The 22,061-nt window shown below is 35.8% G+C and overlaps 1 long non-coding RNA gene across 2 annotated transcripts in view; it reads left to right on the forward strand.

The window, feature by feature from the left end:
* Nucleotides 1-18,036: 18,036 nt before the first annotated feature.
* LOC140500188 (uncharacterized) overlaps nt 18,037-22,061 on the forward strand; it is a 62,252-nt gene continuing 58,227 nt past the window's right edge. Inside the window, exons 1-2 of one of the 2 annotated variants that reach the window (XR_011965630.1) lie at nt 18,037-18,157; nt 18,430-18,601. This is a non-coding gene — a long non-coding RNA (uncharacterized lncRNA). The remainder of the gene's footprint in view (nt 18,158-18,429; nt 18,602-22,061) is intronic. The other variant, XR_011965629.1, reaches the window with a different exon arrangement.

Consider the following 22,061-nt stretch of genomic DNA (forward strand, 5'->3'; position numbering starts at 1 on the left):
TGTTAGCTCACTTGATCCTCATAGCAACCCTGTGAAGTAGGGGCTATTATTATCCCAATATTGCAGATGAGGAAACAGACTAAGTCAAGTGACTTGCCTAGGGTTGTACAACTACAGTAGGTATCTAAGCCAGAATTCAAAGCAAGGTCTTCCTGAGTCCAAGTTTTGTGTTCTACCTTCAGTGCCACCTAGTTGCGACAGAAATAAAGGGTGGTCATATCCAACAATGGAAGCTCCTTTCTGGAGACTGCAGCATAGGAGGAAGGTTCTCTCTTGCTCCTGTGATGTTCTTATGATACTGCCCCCACATTCCAAGTGTCAGTATTTTAGACCCATGGAGGAGGAACAGAAGGGAGACTTTCAGTCTATATCCTGAACCCTGGTCCTCTAACACTTCAGTGGATCTATGATCTCATCAATGTATTCTTCCCATTTACTGTAGATTGCAATCCCTCTATACCTTTTGATTTTATACAATTGATGTTTATGTTCTCCTGTAGAACCTCCACAGAGAATCTACCTAATGTACTTTGGGCCTTTCTCCAGGACCTTTTATATTTTGTGAGTACTAATGTAGCAATCTGAATGTCCTTCTGTTCTCTCTTTTGCCACATGGTCACCCACTTCCTTTTGTTTATTTATATACTGAACAATATATTTTATTTTGCTTCTTCTGTATAAATTCTCTTTGGAAATATGCTCCCGTTTATTTATTCCAACCATTCACCTTACGAGTGTACTAGTATTTTTGCTGGTATAAACCAGTAACTTTGATTCTTTGAAGATTGTGGAATTTCAAATTCCAGACCATATAGTATTATCAGAACTTAATTCAAAGACAGATTTTCATGTCAGATTCATCTTTGGGTAGTTAAAAACATTGTTGAATTTCTGAAATGCAAGGTAATTCTGGACTCAACTCATTTTCCTTCTGCTGTACCTGTTCTAGATCCAGTAGACTGGCTTTTGAGTTGCATGTCATTTTCTGGATAGTAAGGAGTTTTTTTCATTTATTTGTTTTTTCTTCTGTGGACAGTTATGCTAACTCCTTCTGATATCCATGGACTTCCTTAGAAGGCAGGCCCCTATTATTCTGGAGAGTGATGCAATAAGCACAAGATTACCTACAAACAGGAACATCTGGAAGGCATCATTGGGAGGGAAACCTTCTTCAGCTTGCTATCTGCGTAGGACATCCACTATGATAGCGATACTCCCCTTTGTGCATATATCTTCCTGTGGGGGCAGCTAGGTGGTGCAGTTGATAGAGCACCAGTGCAGGAGTCAGGAGGGCCTGAGTTCAAATCTCACCTCAGACACTTGACACTCACTAGCTGTGTGACCTTGGGCAAGTCACTTAACCCCAATTGCCTCATCCTGGGTCATCTCCAGTCATCCTGATGAATATCTGGTCACTGAATTCAGATGGCTCTGGAGGAGAAGTGAGGCTGATGACCTGCATAGCCCTCCCTCACTCAAAAACAAAGCCAAGTGCAAGTCATGTCATTATTTCTCTAATGGCATGGTATTCTTTGGCAACGAAGGGTGAACACATATATCTTCCTGTTTTATTCCTCTGTGAATAAATATGAGGAATGTTTAATAACAGAGGGTCACTGAATAGAGTTATCTTTGTTGCATTTATCAAGGAATTCTGTCTGACCTCAACACACACAAGAGATTCCTTGTGGAAGGGAGGGCCTTTAAAGCTACGAATTGCTCTACTGACTTATAAGGTTTTTTGTATTCAAATGTCATGGCATCTTAAAGAAAGTCTGAACTTTTCCATCAATTTTGTAACTCTAATGTATTCTATTAAGAAATAATGTACAAAAGTTTATCTGTCATTCTCATATTTTCATTACATACCCAGTAAATAGGTGAAGATTATTCTGATAAAGACTTCAAATAGAAGCATATAAATCAAATACTTAATGATGTCCTCTAAATTACCCCTTGGGGGGTATTATTACCACCAATGGTGGTTACTTCCCCCGTTCTTTGGATTTCTTCCTCTTGAGATCTTATAAAAATGATCACCTAGTGCCTTCAAGATTGTGTTGCCATCTGGGCTAGCCATTCTTTTAGACTTTCTCTTGTGTTATTTCTACTTCCCGATGTGGCACTTCATAGATTAATGAATTCTGTGTCAAATGTGACGATTCTGATAACATTGTGGGTGAATATATGCTGTTATGGAAGAGGTGAGATGAGCATCCTAAAATGGATAAATGAGCGGTTATAACTGAGCTCATCTCCCTAACTTCATCTCAAAACAGCAGTAATTGTGCCAAATTTAGTAAAAGAGAACAAGTGAAAAGGAAAAAGAAAATCATTACTGGGAAGCTAACCTTACAAGAAAATGAAAAGTAACCAAAGAGGAAGTAAGAAAAAAATGTCCCTTTGAATGTTCCATTCTTTCCTTTGTCTATTCTTCTTTACAACATGACTAATGTGAAAATATGTTTAATATGAATGTGTATGTAGAGCCTATATGAGATTGCATGTTGTCTTGGAGAGGGGGAGAAATTTAAAACTCAAGGGCTTGTGGAGCTGAATGTTTTAATCTAAAAATGAATAAATGAATTTTAAAAAATAACCCCAAAAGTGTAAAAAAAAGATAGAAATGTCCCAATACAATGGATATTCGGGGGTTTAAAAAAAGGTGAAATTTATAGAAAGAACAATAGATGCTCAGAAGCAAAAATGAATCTGCCTGAAGAATCTTCAAAGTGGTTAACAAACTGCGTAAAAGTGATGAAAGGAGGTGTGGTAGCTATAAAACTGGATATTAAATCAGTAAAGAAGAAGAAGACAAGCATAAGGCTTGAGAGCTTGGAACAACTGGTGGAAAAAATATTTTTTACATGACTGATTCTTTGAAGAAGAGAATGGCTTAGATCTAAGAACAAATGATGTGGTAGTAGAAGAAATCAATTAGTAGGAAAGTAATGTTTTTTTAAAAAAAGTTTTATTCATGAGTTCTTTTTATTCTATTATAAACTCTTACAGCTTACCCCCTTTCCATGAGAGGGCTCTCACAACAAAGTAAAACAATGAAGTAAAACTAATACTATAATGACCTCATTTGAAGGCACAAGCAGACCAATTATTAAAAATGGCACAAGTGAATATGTGATAGCTTTCTGGATACTCTCTATTCCTTGGGTTTTCATCACACTACTCAGAGCAGTTTGAGTATTCCTTCTCTTTCTCCTTTGATGGATCATCATTCATAACCCAATTTTACATGAGTGTATATCCAAAGGATCTCTGTGGATCTCCTCTCTCTGTTTTTCTCTCTGAGCTCCTCTGGATTTAGCTATCATCTTTAAGTTGTTGTTCAGTTGTTTTTCATTCATGTCCCATTCTTCATGACCCCATTTGTGGTTTTTGTGGCAAAGATATTTAAGTGGTTTGCCATTTTACAGATGAGGAAACTGAGTCAAACAGGGTTAAATGACTTACCCATTGTCTCACAGCTGGTAAGTGTATGAGGCCAGATTTAAGCTCAGGAAGATGAATGTTCTTGACTCCAAACCCAGCATTCTCTCCACTGTGCCACCTAGCTGGCCCTCAGCATCTTTAAGTAAATGACTGAAATTCACATTTCTACTTCCAGTCTCTCTTCTGAATTTCATTTCCAACTGATGTCCTATAGGCATATCAGATTCCACATATCCATAATGATCATAATTCTTCTACCCCAGACCCACCTCTCTTCCTAACATACCCAAGTTCATTATCTCATAGTTTTAACTCAATTCATGTTTATTAGGTTTCCACTGAGTGAGGGTAAATGTTGAAGATATAATGACAAAACAAAAAAGTTTCAGTCTCAAGGAACTTAACATTCTTCCTGGAGAATATATAACATTGATAAACTAGAAAGTATCCACAGGAGAGTGACCAGTATGGTGAAGGGCCTTGACAGTTAAGGGACCTGGGGATGTTTAGCCTAGAGAAGAGAAGATTTAGGGAGGAAATGATAGTAATTTTCAAGCATTTGAAGGGGTGTCATGGGAAAGGGAATTAAACTTATTCTCTTTGACTCCAAAGGGTAGAAACAGGATCAGTAGATGGAAGTTTCAAAAAGGTAAATTTGGGCTTGCTATCAGCAAAAACTTCCCAGTAATTTCACAAACACACACAGACACTTGTGTGCACGTATGTATATATAATATTTAGAATGTTATACATGCACATACATACAACTAGATGGTATGGTAGATAGAGTGCTATGCTTAGGAAGACTCATTTTCTTGAGTTCAAATCTGGTCTCAGATACTTAATAACTGTGTGATCCTAAGCAAGTCATTTAACCCTATTTGCTTCAATTTCCTCACCTGTAAAATGAACTATAGAAGAAAATGGGAAATCATTCCAATATCTCTGCCAAGAAACTCCCACATGGGGTCACAAAGAGTCAAACATGGCTGAAACAACTGAACAACAACAAATGTGTGTGTGTGTGTGTGTGTCTGTTTATGAAATGAGCTGCTTTGATAGGTGACAGGGTGCCCTGCACTGGAGCTCTCTAAAAAAGGCTGGATGACTACTTCTCAAGCATATGGTAGTGGGGATTCTTTTGGGGAGCATGGGTTAGGTTACATATAGTTGGTTGCTAAGGTTACTTTCCAAATCCTAAGTTCTGTGTATATAGTCACAGAAAACTAAAAATAATGTAAATTGAAGAGGAAGCAAGCAATAACAATGAGGAGGATGAAGGAAGTGGTTCTTGGATGAGTCCTTGAAAGAAGATAAAAACTCTAAGTAAAGAAAGGAATATAAAGAGAGGCAGATGGAAGATGGACTATTGTGTTTGGGGAGCATCAGGAAGGTTAGTGGGGATGGAACACAGAGAAGGGAAAGAAAGTGAAATATGCTTGAAAAAGTTAGTTGGAGTCTGAGGAAGGCCAGAACTAGGGTGATAACCATGTAACTGGAGAGACAGGGGAGATATTGTAGAGGTAGAATTAACAAAACTTGGGTTATTGGTTGGACATGGAAGGTAAGAAAGAGGGAAGAGTCAAATAAGACTCTAAGTCTGTGAATCTGGGCAACTAGAGGAATGGTAGGAAAGAAGAAGAAAAATTTGGAGAAAGACAAGTTGAGGGAGGAATATAAAGAGTTTGAATTTAAGATGCCTAGAAGACATTGAGGTAGAAAAGTCCATTGGACATTTGTTGAAGGGGGGATTGAACTGAGGAGAAGAATTAGTTAGGGTTGAACATATAGGTTTAGGAGTCATTTGCATAGAAATGACAATTGAATCCTTGGAATTGATAAGTTCAAAAATAGATTATAGAAGGAGAAGAGGTAATATCCCAAGACAGAGTCTTGAAGGAGATCTATGCTCAGAGAATTAGACATGGATGAAAATCCAGCTAAAGGGACTAAAACGGTGGTATGGGGGGAGAATAGGAGAAAGCATTTTCATGAAAGTCAATAGTGGAGAGAATATCCAGGAGAAGAGTGTGGTCAACAGGGTTAAATGTTGGTAAGAAGTCAAAAGGGATGATCACTGAGAAACAACCACAGGATTTAGCAGTTAAGAACTCATTGGCAACTTTGGAGAAAGCAGTTTGTTGAGTTGTGGGGTTAAAAGCCAGATTGCTATGAGTTCCACAGTAAGTCTGAGAAGTGTGTTAAATCTTGCAGATTGGATTAGAAAACAGCCTAATAAGTTGCCTGTAGGAAGCATAACTAAAGCATAGGGATGTAGAAATATTTAAAGCTATAGGCCAGAATAAAATTTATTCTGTTTCAATTGAAGCCATAATATACAAATCATAAGATTACAGATTTCAAGGTGGAAAAGAGCTCAGAGGTTATTAAGTCCAAGCTCCCCATTTGATAAATGAGTAAACTGGTGCACAACCAGGCTAAGTGATTTTCCTTAAGGTCATACAAGTAAAAAGAAACAGCCAGGGTTTAAATTAAATTCTACTAATTCCAAATCCACTGTACCAGTGTATTCACTGTATTTATGTTGTCATTCATCGTAATTTCAGAAAAGGCAGAAAAAAGAGCTTTGAGAGAGACAAATAGGAAGCTACACTGTGCCTAAAGAATGGAATACTATGAATATTTTATATTAAATATATATTCACCAAATTGCATAGAAGCTAATCACTTAAAGGAAAGGCTAATTGAAATACATATATATATATACATATATATATATATAAAATGCCTATATATGTACACATATATATGATATATGGATACATTTGTATATGATGTTCATTAACAATATTTTGGAATATGACAAATATAATAGATAAAAAATCAGAATTGAACAGAATATTTAAAATGCTTATTTTCATACATTTTTGGAGAAAGCTGAATGGAAATCTTAGAGAAAACAGTTTAGAGGGATACTTGATACATGTTTTAAAAATCATGCTCTAGGCCATAAAGAATTCATAAATCCACACAGAAGGACAAATTATAAATATTATTTGCAGATAATCATGTATTAAAAATAGAAATAAGTAAAAGAAATGTAAATAAGAGATGCAGACCTCTGCCCCACAACGCATTGCTTGTGGTAGTTTCTTCAATGACCAAGCAAGGCAAGTCTTCTAACTTGTTTACATGCGGGTCTTTCAAATACTTCAGGATCATTTTCCTACAACTCAACTCTCTTCTTTAGACTAAAGATCTTCAGGTTCTTTAACTATTCTTCGTATTGCCTGGTGTATTTTTTTCTTGTGGTCCTTGTCCTCTGGAAGCCATCTTGTCTGTTACCATCGTTACTAAAATGTGTTACCCATAACTGAATACAGTGCTTCAGAACAGAGTTCAGTTAAAACTATTCCCTCTTCCCGGACACTGTGTTTCCTGTTATTCTTTTTCATATTATGCTTTTAGCTCTTTAAAGCTGTCAGGTCTTTTCCGTGTGCTTTTTCAGTCATGTCATCTCCCCAGGATTTGCTGGAACTTCTCAAATATCTGCTGACCTGGACCAGTGGCTAGACTCTATTTCTTCTTCCTGGAGGAACATGAATAGGAATAGGAACAGGAACCTGGTTCTGGATGGCATTGCATGGCACTGAGGTCAAAAACAAAATCTCTAAGTCCAATCCTACCTGGATCTTTGTGGCATTCTGGAAATGGCAAGGGTTCACCATCACTGAAGGGTAAGAAGATACTGGATGATCCAGTTTCTCATATTTGTAGATTCTTTTTCAGGTATAGGTTAGACTGCATGATGTGAGATTCCCTTCTAATACTAAAATGCTGTGAAGTGCTCCCCAGTGTTTCATATTATTATGGTTCCTATAGTTTGTCTTCTAAGATTAGTCTCATCATTTTCTCTGCACCTCACCCTCATCTATGATGTCCCTGATGGTCCCCCTGTTACAGGCACTTTGGAACAAAAGGAGGTACTTTAGAGGCAAAGATAGGAGCCTCAGGAGCCTTTGTGAATTAATCTCTTACTCTGCTCTGTGTCAGTGAGTCTTCCCTAGGGTCAAGTAGAAGAACAAGTCAAAGAAGTAGAAGAAAGTAAGAGTACTTTTGCATAAGGACATAAGAAGGATGCGTCAAAGGCAAAGGGTGAAGAAAGTTGTAGTCTGTTTGCATTGGCATAGCTCAAATTCAGGGTTTGAAAGTAAACGGTTTGGAAGTTTTGAAAAAGAAATTTCAGAAAGAGTCTTATTCTAATGAAATAGAGAAGTTTTATCATAAAATACATCTTAATTAACTCATTGATAGAGAAAGAATTATTTCTTTGCTCTGCTTTGAATAGTTATGCTAAAGGATTAGTAATTTAGAAAATTTAATCGAATTGGTGTGGCTCTTTGGGTAACACAAAGAAGCAGTAATGGGAAATTGAGAATATCACCATGAAATTTTTGAATATGAGCCAACTAAACATAATGGAACCTTGTGCAAAATGAAGTTTAGTTATGGCCACTAGTTGTTATGAATCAAAATTGATTAGGTTGAAAATATTGTAATGGTAGTAAATCAGAGAATCTAATCTGTCCTTGTATATACAAAGGGAAAAATAAATATTCACACCTATCTCCCAGGGTTGTTGGGAGAAACACATAGTTGTGAAGTACTTAACACAGGGCTTGGCTTGAGTAAAGGAAGAGCACTGCAGAGTTCAGACCTTGCAGAAATACAAGTGAACCAAATGCTGTCTTATTCACAGGCACTTCTTCTGACTGGCATGGAATGTTAACAAAACTGAGAAATTATAGATTAAACATTTTACATTATTAATAAAGCAAGCTTAAGCAACTTTGAAGATAGAAAAAAACCTGGCACGTGGTAGGTACGACATAAACTACTGTAATTAGCATGAAAATGCAGGGGTAATAAGATCAATGGGTTTGGATGAATTGACAAGCTTTAGAGGCATTTAACAAAATTATTATTATTTGATTGATGATGCTTCAAGTACAAGAAGGCTGAGGAGCAGCTAAAGCAAATTTCTTCTTCTTTTCAATATGAATACTGCTATATTATAAATATATCTATTATATGATTACTAAAATATGTATTTTCAAAACTGCAAAATTATAATACTAATAAATGGCTTAATGCTGGGAGAAAACCGTGGTAAATCCTTTTAAGAGATCTTTGTCTCTGAGGTTCCTGGGAATGAGTCCCACTAACAGGGTATTGTGAAACCTGGCAGCACTTCCACTTGAGGAACTAGGACCTCTCTTTTCCAAAATGGAGAAATGAAACTTTTGAATAATAAGTAGGCATCATTTGGGATCATATGGAAATTCCTGTAATTGTATCTTTTAATGCTATTATTTTGAAGCAACTATTCACTACGTATGCACTTGTGGTGAAGAAGTGGAAACAGCAGTACAACGCTAGGCAATTCTCTTGTGTCTGAGTGACTGGGATAGGTAAGCCACTCCTCCCCAGGTATAACTTTTTTTCTTTTAGTTCATTAAGGGGTTATTGTGATACAGAAAGGATAACAGATTTAATTAAGAAAGAGTGGATTTCTCCAGACATCACCCTAGTGCAACTTGCATGATAGCTACTTGTGTAACTTGTGAAGCTTGCCTTTCAAGTCACATCTACTGGTGGCCATCTGCCACCTCTTTGATGACTTACAGAAAAAGATTATTATTGTGCCCAAGTCAGTCCCTGCCCTAGGTTGAACTAACCTGTAACTCTTCAAAGATTTGAGGCTTGTCAGTTACTCTCAGTGTGGTTTAGGCTGTCTGCTGAGACAATTTTACTGGGGTGTGACTGTTGTGCAAACTGTAGATTTTTTGGAGTCATAGGGGAAAGTTAGGTGAAAGGTGGCTATGAGAGGTTGGTGAGCAGCTGTGAAAAGGGCTTGGTAGAACTCCTTTTTTGCCTACTATTCCAAATGGTTTATTGAATATTGAAATTAGGTGATCATTAAATATTTGGAAGAATTCACTTGTAAATCTGTCTGGTCCTGATGTTTTTTTCTTAGGAAGCTCACTTTTGGTCTGCCTAATTTCTTTTGCTAAAATAGACTCATTTTAATATTCGATTTCTTTTTCTGTTAATGAGGACAGCATATATTTTTGTAAGTATTTTCTCATTTCACTTAAATTGTTAAATTTATTGGCAGAGAACTGGGCAAAATAACTCTAAACAATTACTTTAATTTTGCCTTGATTAGTGGTATAGTCACCATTTTAATTTTTATATTAGTGATATATCTTTAAAAACCATGTTCATCATTAATTTATCTATCTTTTCATTTTTTAAAAAACAGAGCTTAGTTTTATTCATTAATTCAATGACTTTTTTCATTCAATTTATTCATATCCCATTTAATTTTCAGAATTTAGAGTTTATTGTGTAAGGATTTTTAATGTGTTCTTTTTTCTAGTTTTTAATTACATATCAGTTTAATTGATCTGCCCTTTCCCTGTTTTGTTGATGCAAGCATTTAAAGATAATATTTTTCCTGTGATAACTAGTTTTGCTGCAGTCATTATGTTTTATTATCTTGTTTCATTGTTACTATTCTGTTTAATAAAATTTATTTTTATATGATTTGTTTTTGACCCACTCATTCTTTAAGATTAGGTTATTTAGTTTCTAACTAATCTTTAATCTGTGTGTCCATGATCATTTATTAAATGTAATTTTATTGCATTAAGGTTGGAAAAGGTACACTTGATATTTCTGCTTATCTTCACTTGACTGTAAGATTTTTATGCCATAATATATAGTCAAATTTTGTAAAGATGCCATATACTCCTGAGGAAAAAATTTATTCCTTTCTATTCCTATTCACTTTTGTCCAGATATCTGTCATATCTAGCTAATCTATGATTCTATTCATTACCTTGACTTCTTATTTAGTTTTGGTTAGATTTCTCTAGTTCTGATAGGAGAAAGTTGAAGCTCCCCACTACTATAGTTTTGCATTCTATTTCCATCTGTAATTCCTTTAATTTTTTCCCTATAAATTTGATGCTATTATATTTGGTGCATATATATTTAGTTCTGATATTAACTTCATGATCCTATGATATCTTTTAACATAATGTACTTTTCCTATTTATCTCTTTTAACTAAATCTATTTTAGTTTTAACTTTGTCTGAGATCATGATTGCTTCCTCTGCTTTTTATTTTTGTATGTTAGGTGAAGCACAATAAATTATGCTTCAGTCCTTTATTTTTTACTCAATATGTGTCTCTCATTTTTAAATGTGTTTCTTGTAAACAACGTATTGTCAGGTCCTGGTTTTTTTATCCATTTTATGGGTGAGTTCATCCCATTCCCTTAGTGGCTGCCCAGTCTCTCATCTGGCCAAGCAAACACATCCAATAAGTAAGCTCCAAAGTAAAACCTCACCTCAGTTATATTATTTTCAGAGCCAGAAGGCATCACAACTCTTGAGAACCATCACTTCATTAGAAATTAACAAAAGGTTTGGGCCTTCCTACAAAACAAATCTCCCCTAATCAAGCTTTCCTTAATGGGCAGGCCTATTGATGGGTGATTTTCAGCTCTCATAATTGCCATTACATATGATTTTACAGTTTTTGAGTTGGGAATGTCCTTAGTAGTCCTGCCACTAGTCATCATAAAAAGGAATCCCTAATTTGAAATATAAGACAAGTGATCATAGTTCCCTTGCTTGAAGATCACTGTTGACAGAGATTGTAACACCATCCTTGACAGACCATTCCACCACAGGTTGACTCTAAATGTTAAGAAAGTTTTCTTTCATGAAGTCTCAATTTGCCTCTTTTGCAACTACCACCCCATTGTCCCTGATTCTGGCCACCTAAAACATATCTGACTCTACTTCCACATGACAGTCCATCAGATACTTAGAGACAGTGAACATACATATCTCCACTAGGTTCATCTTCTTCAAGCTAAATGTCACCAACTCCTGATATGATTTGGACTTTTCATCATTCTGGTTACCTTCCTCTGGATAATCTTGACCTTATTAATTTTTCTTTCTTTTGTTCCCAGAACAACACAGTGCTCCAGAAATATCCTCATTAGTGTGGAGTTTCACTTTGTTTTTTTGATTAGTGGGGTCCAACTCTTTGTGATCCCCTTTGGGATTTTCTTGGCGCAGATACTGGATCCGGTTAATTTTATAGATGAGGAACTGAAGCAGGGTTAAAGTCGCACAACTAGTAAGTGTCTGAGGCCTGATTTGAACTCAGATCCTGCTGACTCCAGGGCTGCCTTTAGGGTAAAATGTTGCTTCCTTATTTGTGGAAACAATGCCTTTTCTAATGCAGCCCAATATTGTACTAACTTTTCAGAAGATATATCATAATAGTGATCCATATTGGGCTTACAGTGCACTAAAATTCCAGATCTTTTTTTCAGACAAACTTCCATATAACCATGGTTCCCTGTTATTTGTGAGTTGATTTTGTGAAGTTGGTTTTTTAAAGCCCAAACTGTATATATACCACTATTGAATTTAATCACCTTAGACTTAGCACAAGGATTTAGCCTGTCAAGATCATGTTGGATTTTGTATTATCCTGTAATATACCTTTATCTTTTAAATAAATTCTTTGAAATATTTTATGAAATGTTTTTCTAAGAGATGAGTTTGAATCCTGCCTTAGACAGTTACTTGTTATTTGAACCTTGGCAATTCATATAACCTTTCAACCTCAGTTTTATCATTTATAAATTGGGAATAATAATGGCCCTTATCCCACAGGATTTTTGTTGAGATCAAAGAAGATAATATATGTAAGGTGCTTTGCAAACCTTGAAACATGCTGTAAGTGCTAGCTACTAATGTTGCTAGTTTAATAACCCTATTGAAAGGAGAAATAAGCTTGGTTTGATGGAATAATATGATTTGTAATGACCATGTCCCTCTTTCAGATATTTATTAACAATTTCTTTATTGTCTGCTTTTGAATAGTCCCAATAATTGGTATCACAATTGCAGTGCATACTATACTGGTGTAGAATATGTGTGTACGTGTGTGTATATACATGTATATGTGCCTCAGACTATGAGTCCTTGGGCAAGTCACTTAACCTTTAAGTATGTAAATGTATGTGTATATATACCCACATGTACACATATATGTTAGTTTATGCAATATTCATAATATGTATATAGTATTATACATAATACATTGGCATAGTACATATTATATATATGCATACGTATATATGTGTGTGTGTGTGTGTGTGTGTGTGTGTGTGTGTGTGTGTGTGTTAAAATCTAGCCTCAGACACTTACTTTATATCTTGGTCAAGTCACTTAACTTCTGTTTGCCTCAGTTTCCTCATCTCTAAAATGGGGATGATAATAACACCTCCCATGCTTTTGTGAATAAAATGAGATAATTTTTATAACGTGCTTTACAAACCTTAAAATGTTATACAGTGCAAGATATTAATTGAATCTACCCTTTGCAGACTGTATTCTTTCCTGCTTAAAAAAATCTGGACAACCTTTGGCTTTCCTCTGGTCCGATGGTAATTTTTCCATTTTGCATGTTTTTTCAAATATTAATGGTAATAGCTCAGTAACCACATCTTCCAGTTCTTTCAGTAGGCGTGTAATTTGTCTGCATCAGGTGACTTGAAGACTTTCTTTTGGGCTCCTTAAAGACCTGAAACAGCCTTTCATTGGTATGTCTAGTTTATCCTTGGCCCTGAATGAAAATATTGATGTTAGCTTCTGCTTCAAGGGACTTCACTGAGAAATCTAACTGTCTGAAGTTCACAAATTGTCCTGTAGTGAAGTGAGTTTGGAGGAAGGAGTCAGAGGCTCTCTCCCCCAAGAGAGTCCTCCTCTGGGGCTTGGCTAGGCAACGCTCTCCTCTAGTCTGCCAGCTGTTTGAATTTGCTTTCTTATATAAAATTACGTACAAAATCAATGCAAAATAATTTTGAGGGGATCCCTAGCAGCTTAGGGGTAGAGATGAACTTAAAAGGATATAGGAATTCTAAGAAGGGGAGGTAAGGAAAGAGTGTATTCTGAGTCTGGGCAAAGGCACTGCGACAGGAGATAGATTGTTGTGACTGAGAAAGAGCAAATAGGTCAATTTGACTAGCACATGAAATTGCATAAACTGGAGTAATATATTTTAAGTTTAGATAGGTAGATAGATTAGAGGCTGAGAGTGGAAGGATTTAAATTCTATGGTGTGAAATTTGTGTTGTAAAGACAACAGAGAGCCACTGAAGCTTTTTCAGCAAAGGAGTGAATTGGTAAGCTGTATATTTGATAAAGATTATTTTGGCAGCTGAGTGGAAGTACAATTGATCAGGGGAGAGACTGGAGGTAGCAACACTGTTATAATGGCCTGAGTGAGAGGTGATAAAAGCCTAACTCAAGGTGGCAACTGTGAGAGTGAAGAGAAGGGGACAGTATTGTTGTATAGACAGAGTTAACAAGATTTGGTAACTAATTAGGTGTAGGGGCTTACAGTGAGAGAGAATGAAGATGCAAAAATGTATTGAGGCATAAATTAGGGGAGAGGAAAAAAAAGTCCACAATTTTCCTAGAAAAATTAGAATGATTATAATGTGAGTTCCAGGAGGGCAGGGCAATTTTTCCCTTTCTCTGTATCCCTAATGTTTAGTGCAATGTCTGGCATATAGTGAGCACTTAATAAATGCTTCTTGACTGAAAAATTATCTGCTGAAAGAAAGACTGCTGGGAATGGCATAGGTTGTTTTAGAAGAGAAAAGTTTGGGGTACTGTGGGGAGAGTGCTTTGGAGTCAATTACGGAAGAATAAAATGATTCTGGTGTAGTAGTAAGGTCCCAATTTAAATAAGATAACATGGATTTGTGGTGTGCCTTGACAACACAGTTAAATGACTAGCAGTGTTCAGTAATGGTGGAAGAGGAGTAGGGAAGGCAGATGGTGAAGATGACCTAGGGTTGAGGATTGGCAGGGCATGAATATCACTGAAACAAACTTGCAAGTGATTCAAAGGTGGAGTAATCTGTATAGTTTTTTTTTTATTACAATATAAAAATTCTTAACAATGACTGTATAGCAGAAGTAGTCACCTCAAGGGTCAAGACTGTGAAGAGAGGGAAATAAGGTCAGAGAAGAGATTATTATTTGGAAGAAGAGAGAAGGATGAAAGGATGAGAGATAATGGTAAGGTGGTGGGCGGAATAGAGAAAGAGGGAGAGAGAGACAGAGAGAGAGAGACAGAGAGAGATAGAGAGAGAGACAGAGAGGAGGGAGGGAGGGAGGGAGAGAAGATTGGTAATAAGGATTAGAAGGGGAATTACAGAGTTCGGAATCATGGATGATAGTTATCTAACTCACAACCATCATTGCAGGTAGCCAAGGTAAATAATAACGTATGAAAGTATGGGGCATGGAAATGATGTTGATGAGGATAATGATGGAAATCAACATGAATTCTGAAGTTCTCATGCAAGGCGGCAGAGGTAGAGTTGGAGAGGAAAACTGTGACACCGACATTGACCTCTGTGAAAGTAAGGAGTGTGAACTGGAGGCTGTTACTTTGCTTCAACAAGTATTTGGATTGGGTGATATGCTTCAAAATAATGGTAGCAAAGGGAAGTTCTGGAAGTGGCAGAGTTGACTGGGAAGTAGGCAGCCTTTATTTCTTGGTATCTTTTGATGTAATCGTATGGTATTGTGGGGGGGCTTTTTTGGATCACATATTTTATGGTATAGTTTTTATATACTTGAATCCAGCTTGCATTCTTGATTTAGGGATCCCATGTGCTCATGATGCCTACTTTTGAAACCATCTAGACCAGGGTTTTTTGTGTAATAACACTTTGGTGACTTGTCTTATTTCTTGCTCTAAAATGGATCCATTTAAATTATTCATTTTCTGTGGTTTCATTTTTGGCATTTTATATTTTTGTACATAATCCTCTACTTCCTTTAAATTCTGTAATTTATTAGTGTATGTGTACCATTTTCTATTAATATTCTGGATTTCTGTTGTGTTTTTGTAAAATCAGAGAGTTAAAACGAGAAAATCTTTAAGGTTATTTAGTCCAACTCTATCATTTTGCAGATGAAGAGGCAGAGCTAGAGAGGCCACAGATTTGACAAGGGCACACAGGTAGTAGTGTCAGACCTAGCATTTGAATAAAGCTAGGTCTGTTGACTTCACACTTGGAATAATTTCCATTTTATGATCCTGCCTTCCATTTGCTTTGACATCTCCTTTTCCATTTGCATTTTGGTTTTCTTCCCCCTTTTCTCATGTTAGCTTTACTAATCCTAGGGGCTTTATTGACTTTTTTCATATTTCACTTTTTTCATTGGGTTTAAAGAAATTCAAGTGTTCTTACATTTTCTATTCTGTTTATTTTATCCTTTACTTCAATATTTTTCCTCTCTTTTTCTTTCCTTTGAATTATTGCTTTGTTTCTTTTCTCATGAGGTTAGTTAATTTATTTTCTACTTTTCTTATTAATGTAGCTATTAAATGCTCTAAATTTGCCCCTAAGAATTGCTTTTGTATTGTCCTATAGATTTCTGTACAGATTATTATTCATTTCAGGTTATTTATGGAATGGCTGAAAAACTATGGCATTCAAATGTAATAGAATATTATTTTGCAATAAATGGTAAATATTGGTTCAGAGAAACATGGGAAAGACTTGTATGAATTTATGGGGAGCAAAATAAGCAGAACCAAGAGAATAATATAAGCATTGACTAAAATAACAAATATAAAAAAACTATGAATAGAAAGTTGAATTCTTTCATCTAGAGACCAGACAATGGGATAGACATTCTTCCTCTTAATGAAGAGGTAAGGGATGACCAGGACAGAATATTGGATATATTATTAGATATAGTCACTACGTTTTATGTTTTTGTTTTATTGCTATTCTCTGTTATAAAGGAGAGAGTTTATTAATGGTGTTGAGATGGCATATAAAAACAAAAGGCATGAATAAAACATGCTGTTAAGGTAAGCTCAGTTCTCACGTGAACAATCTCGGGTCAGGTAAAGGTGAGGGCTTCTTGAAACTGCCGAACTCTCATGAGGCCCCCAGAGAACAGCTGGGAATTGAGGAGTGAGACATGAGTTATCTCCTTTTCCACCTCTTCTCAGTGGAAACTTGCTGGGGAGAGCATCCCACCCTGGAGATTGGTCTGTGGTCTGAGCTCGCCTTTTGTATTAGCTAAGGGCCTGAGAGCATGCCTGGTCCACCAGCAAACTATGCATCTGGGAGAACTTATATGGGGATAGGAAAGCCTGAGAGGTTGTTGTTGGTTGTTTTTCCTTTCAAGTGGTGAAGGAGAAGCAGGCTCCCATAGGGAGAACTTGCCCTGCATACTGACATGTGGCTTGTATCTGGAATAAAGCCTACACCTCTGTTTGACTCTGCAGGTCTCTTCTCTCATATATTTATCTGGCTGGCCACCCAAGACCTGATAGGTAAGAGAAACCGGCAGCCCACAGCATTAGGCCAGTCAACATGCTAAAATAATGTACTATTTTTCTTTAACTAAACTATTGGCTAATGAATGTATGTATAGTATATTAATTATTTTGATAATATTATTTCTGTTTAATTCTAATTTTTTCATATGATCCAAAAATATACTATGGATAAATTCTACCTTTTTGAATATAGGTGGGCTTCTGTCACTTATGTATAAGGTGTTGTTCCAAGTACTGGGGTTAAAAAATAAAAATAAAATAGTCTTTTAACTCAAGAAGTTTACATTCTACTTGGAAGTAGCACATGTAGACAGAAAAAGAAAATATTGAAGATCCTGCGTTGAGGTGGGTCCTGCCCCAAGGGAGATAGCAGTGTTTTTGGTGTCTTCAGTAGTTGCATGAACTGCTATATCTGTGAGAGCCGCTAGGTGACACTCAAAGCTTGCTGTATCTACTTACAAGTCAATCAACCTTTACTGCCTACTGTGGTTCCAGGCATTGTGCTAAGCGTTAGGAATAAAAACAACAGCAAAAACCACCTGCTTTTAAGGAGGTCATAGTCTAATGGAGAATGGACTCTGTGTCTTTGAAGACATGGAAGATATTGTGTATAAACAAATGAAGATGTGAGGTAGAATGTTCTGTGTAATGTTCATTTGGCTGAACTGCAGAGTATGTGAAGGGGAATTGTGTATAATAAACGAGAAAGGGAGGTTGGAGCCAGATTGTGAAGACTTTAAACACTAAATACAGTAGTTTGATCCACACACAATAAGGAGCCACAGAAATTTATTTTCTGTAAGTAGGGGAGTGACATGATCAGATCTACATTTTAAGAAATCACTTTGGCAGCTGTATGGAGGATGCATTGGAGAGGGGAGAGATGAAGCAGGGAGACCATTTAAGAGGCCAGTGCAATAGTCTAGGTAAGAAGTAATGGAAGCCTGAACTTGGGTGAAGGCCATGTGAGTAGAGGGATGCTAGAGTAGGTGGATGCTAGAGATGTGGCAGAGATAGACTTGACAAGACTTGATTGGTAGCTGATTGGTTATCAATTAGTGTAGGGCAGTAGAATAAGGTATTGAAGATGATTCTAAGATGTAAACTTAGGTAACAGGAAGGATAGTGGTTCCTTTGACAGATATAGTTATAAAAGTGTATGTCTACAGCTGCCTTGCCTCTTTTTGACATGCGCTTATATAGACACTTTGGGGATGTTAAAGCCCCTGACTGATTCTTGCCAGCCATGTGTGTTTCAGTTCTGAAAGATAATAGGTATTTTGAATATGCCAAAGTAATCCTTTATTAGTCACTCAGCAGAAATACTGCCAACCCAGTGGATCTTTAAAAGGGGGATCATCCCTTTTCAATTCTATCTTCTCTTTCTGTCTACAGTCTGAAGATTCTGTTAACACTGTTCAAGTCTATCCCTGAATTGAAGGAGAATGCTGACAACAAGAACGGGGGTATTCTAAGTGAAGTTGAGCCAGGGTCTCTGGCCACCTCTTTTGTTTTATGGCTTGTTTGTGTTTTTGATCTAATCATAGGTGATGTTGAACAGTGATCCTGAGACAGATTCATCAAAATCTGGAGCGAAGCTCATGTGTTTGTGAAATTGGAGATTCTGGATCCCTTGGTCAGAGACTGGTAGAAGACAGAATTTCTGGACCAGAAAAGACACCTGCAAAGAAGAGGATGAATACAAACCTGGACTGCCAGGTAGGTCATCTATCCTGAAGGAGACTTCCTTGAAGTCAGGTGAGGTACCTATTCAGTAGTCCTATGAAATGCATCATGTTCTGATGCTGAAATTTTAACTTCCCAGGAGAGTATAAAAGCAATTATAGGTGTGTCAAACATTTATTTTGCATATTCAAAATACATATTGTTCCTTAGATGATTTATACTGAACATTGAATTCCTTTCTATTCCTTCTCTTGAGGAGTCACTAGACATCAGCTAATGCAGAGCTAATAATGAAGGTTATCATTTATATAGTATTTTAAGTATTTTGAATGAAATGAGAGTGCTAGAGGGGAAAAAAACTGGAAATGAAATGAGCTCTGTGGAAGAAAGGATTGGAAAAAGAATTAATAACTTGACACAGGAGGTAAAAAAAATCTTGGCCAAGCAACAAAATCACTGAAAATTAGAATGGACCAAATAGAAGCCAATGATTTCATGAGGTAACAACAAATATTAAAACAAAATCAAAAGACAAAAAAAGAAGAAAATGTAAGATATCGTATAGCAAAAGCAACTGAACTGAAAAACAGATTGAAGAGAAAAACGTTGAGAGTCCTTGAACCATCTGAATTCCATAACCAAATAAAAAAGCCTAGACCAAAAAAATCTTTAGAGAAAATAGCTCAAATTTTCTACAACCAGAGGACAAAGTGGAGATAGAATCACTATTCACTTCCTGAAGGAAACCCCCAAATAACAATTCTTAACAACATCATAACCAGAATTCAGTTTCCAGGTCAAAGAATGCATTGCAAATATCCAGAAAGAATTCAGGTTCCAAGGAGCCATAGTCAGGCTCATATATGATTTGATAACCACTCGTGCAAAGGAATAGGGAACTTGGAATATAATATTCCAAAAGGAAAAGAATGTAAGCTTATAAGTAAGAATATTTTACCAGCAAAAATTAGTAACATGCTTCAGGGGGAGAAAAAGACCATTAATGAAACAGATTGTTTCCAAGTATTTCTGATGAAAACACCAGAGACATGAAGAAAACTTGAAGTTCAAAATTAAAACAAACCCTCAACAGGAATAATAATGAGGTAAACAAGAAAGGATAATGATAGAGGACTAAATGAGGATTAAACTGCTTACATTCTAATAGGGGGAGAACTGATACATATGTCCCCTCTGAATTCTATCATCATCTGGAATTATGGAAGAAATTTAGGAAGATAGGAAGAAGTTTAACTAGACAAGGCCTGGGAATGGTTTATGTGTTGATGATTTTAAAAGAAGAATGGAAATATAGGAATACACTATGGTGGAAGGGAAAGGAAAGTTAGGGAAAATTAGGTCATATAATCAGAATTTAGAAGTGGACTTCTGTACAAACAAAGAGAGGGATTAGGGAGAGCAGCTAACACTTAAACTTCACTCTCATGTGAACTGATCAGAGGAAGGAAGAATATATAGATTAAGGGATGGATTAGTCCTAAGTGAAACAAACTCTAACTAAGAGAGCACAACAATTTTGGCAGCTCTTTTCCACATACCAGAGTGCGAATCTGAGGGGTTACCCTAAACTGGAGAATGGCTGGACAAATTGTGATATGTAATTGTAAGAAGACATTATTGTGCTATAAGAAATGAGAAGTATGGGAAGACTTTATATGAACAATTTATTCAAGTAATATATGGTAAAGGAAAATAGTTTTGAAAGAATTAGGAACTGAGCAAAATGATCAACTATGATTCTAGAAAATTAATGATTAAATATGCTATCCACCTCCTGAAAAAGAGGTGAAGGACTCAGCACAAAAGGAGACAAATTGCTTTGTCCATGACCAAAGTGGACACTTGTTTTGATTCGCGATATATATTTGTAATGAGTTTTGTTTTTAGTTTGGGGGGGATTGGCAGGGAGGATGAGAAGACAAATTATTGTTGATGGAAACAAAATATAATTTTAATGTATTGCCTTTATTTTTATTTTTTATTTTCAATTCCAAATTCTTTTCCCTCCTTCTACCCCAATCCCATTCATTGAGCAGGTAAGAAATTTGACATCCATTATACATATAAAGTTATGCAAAACATTTCCACATTAGCCATGTTGCAAAAAAATGCGAGAATAATAAAGTGAGAAAAATATGCTCCAATATATGCTCAGAGTTCATCAGATCTGTCTCTGAAGGTGGATAGCATCTTCAGTCCTTTAGGATTTTTGTGAATCCTTGTATTAATCAGAGTAAATCATTCATAGTTGATCACCATTACAAAATTGCTGTTACTTTGTATAATGTTCTCTTGCTTCTTCTTACTTTACTTAGTATCAGCTCATATAAATTTACCTGGGTTTTTCTCAAACTATCCCTTTCATTATTTCTTACAGCACAATTACATTACATTCAATATTACATTATAATCATATACTATGATTCAGCCTTTGGGCATAGTTCTAAATTGATCTTCAAAATAATTGGGTTGCATTAATGTGCATTTCACTAATTGTTAGTGGTTTAAAGCATTTTCTTCATATGACTATTGATAGCTTTCTTGGAAAACTATTCATATCCTTTAATTGTGTATCAATTTACATCAGTTCTTATTGTTTTTAGCTAATGTGGCTCAATTCCCTATATAAATTAGAAATGAAGTCTTTATCAGGGAAACTTGCTGAAAAATAGCCTCCCTCACCCCAGTTTCCTGTTTTTCTTCTAATTTTAGCAGCATTGGTTTTGTTTGTGCAAAACCTCTTGAATTTAATATAACCAAAATTATTCATTTTTACCTTCTATGATCTTCTATTTTTGTTTGTATCTGAAAGTTAATTTTTTCTGTTCTCCTTTAATTTAATTATGATGTTATGCTTTATGTGTAAAGCATATCCCCATTTTTAACTTATTTTTTTATGTCCAAATGTAAGATAGTGATCTATGCTACTGTGGTCATTTACTTCTATATATTTTGCACCTAAACTAGTCCACTGATCTACCACTTTACTTCTTATCTAGCAGCAGACTGTCTTGATAATTACTACTTTGTAATGGAATTGGAAATATGATAGTGCTAGGCCATGTTCTTTTTCACCTTTTCTTAAATTGATTCCCTTGGTTTTCTTGATCTTTTTTTGTTCTTCTAGATGAAGTTTGTTAAGATTTTTTTCTAGCTCTATAAAATAATTCTTTGGTTATTTGATTGGTATGACAGTGAATAGGTCAATTAATTTAGGTAATGTTATCATTTTTTTTTATGTTGGCTCAGTCTGTCCATAAGCAATTAAAATCTCTCCATTTCTTTAGATCTTTGTGTGAAAAATGTTTTGTAACTGTGTTCTTATAGTTCTTCTGTGTGCCTTGACAAGTATATTTCCAAGTATTTTATACTGTTTACAGTCATTTTAAATGGAATTTTTTCTGTCTCTTGCTGCTGGACTTTGTTGGTAAAAGACAGAAATGTTTATGTTTCAGGTGTGTTTCTTTTATAT

This window comes from Notamacropus eugenii, chromosome 4 (assembly GCF_028372415.1).
Source record: "Notamacropus eugenii isolate mMacEug1 chromosome 4, mMacEug1.pri_v2, whole genome shotgun sequence".
Taxonomy (NCBI): domain Eukaryota; kingdom Metazoa; phylum Chordata; class Mammalia; order Diprotodontia; family Macropodidae; genus Notamacropus; species Notamacropus eugenii.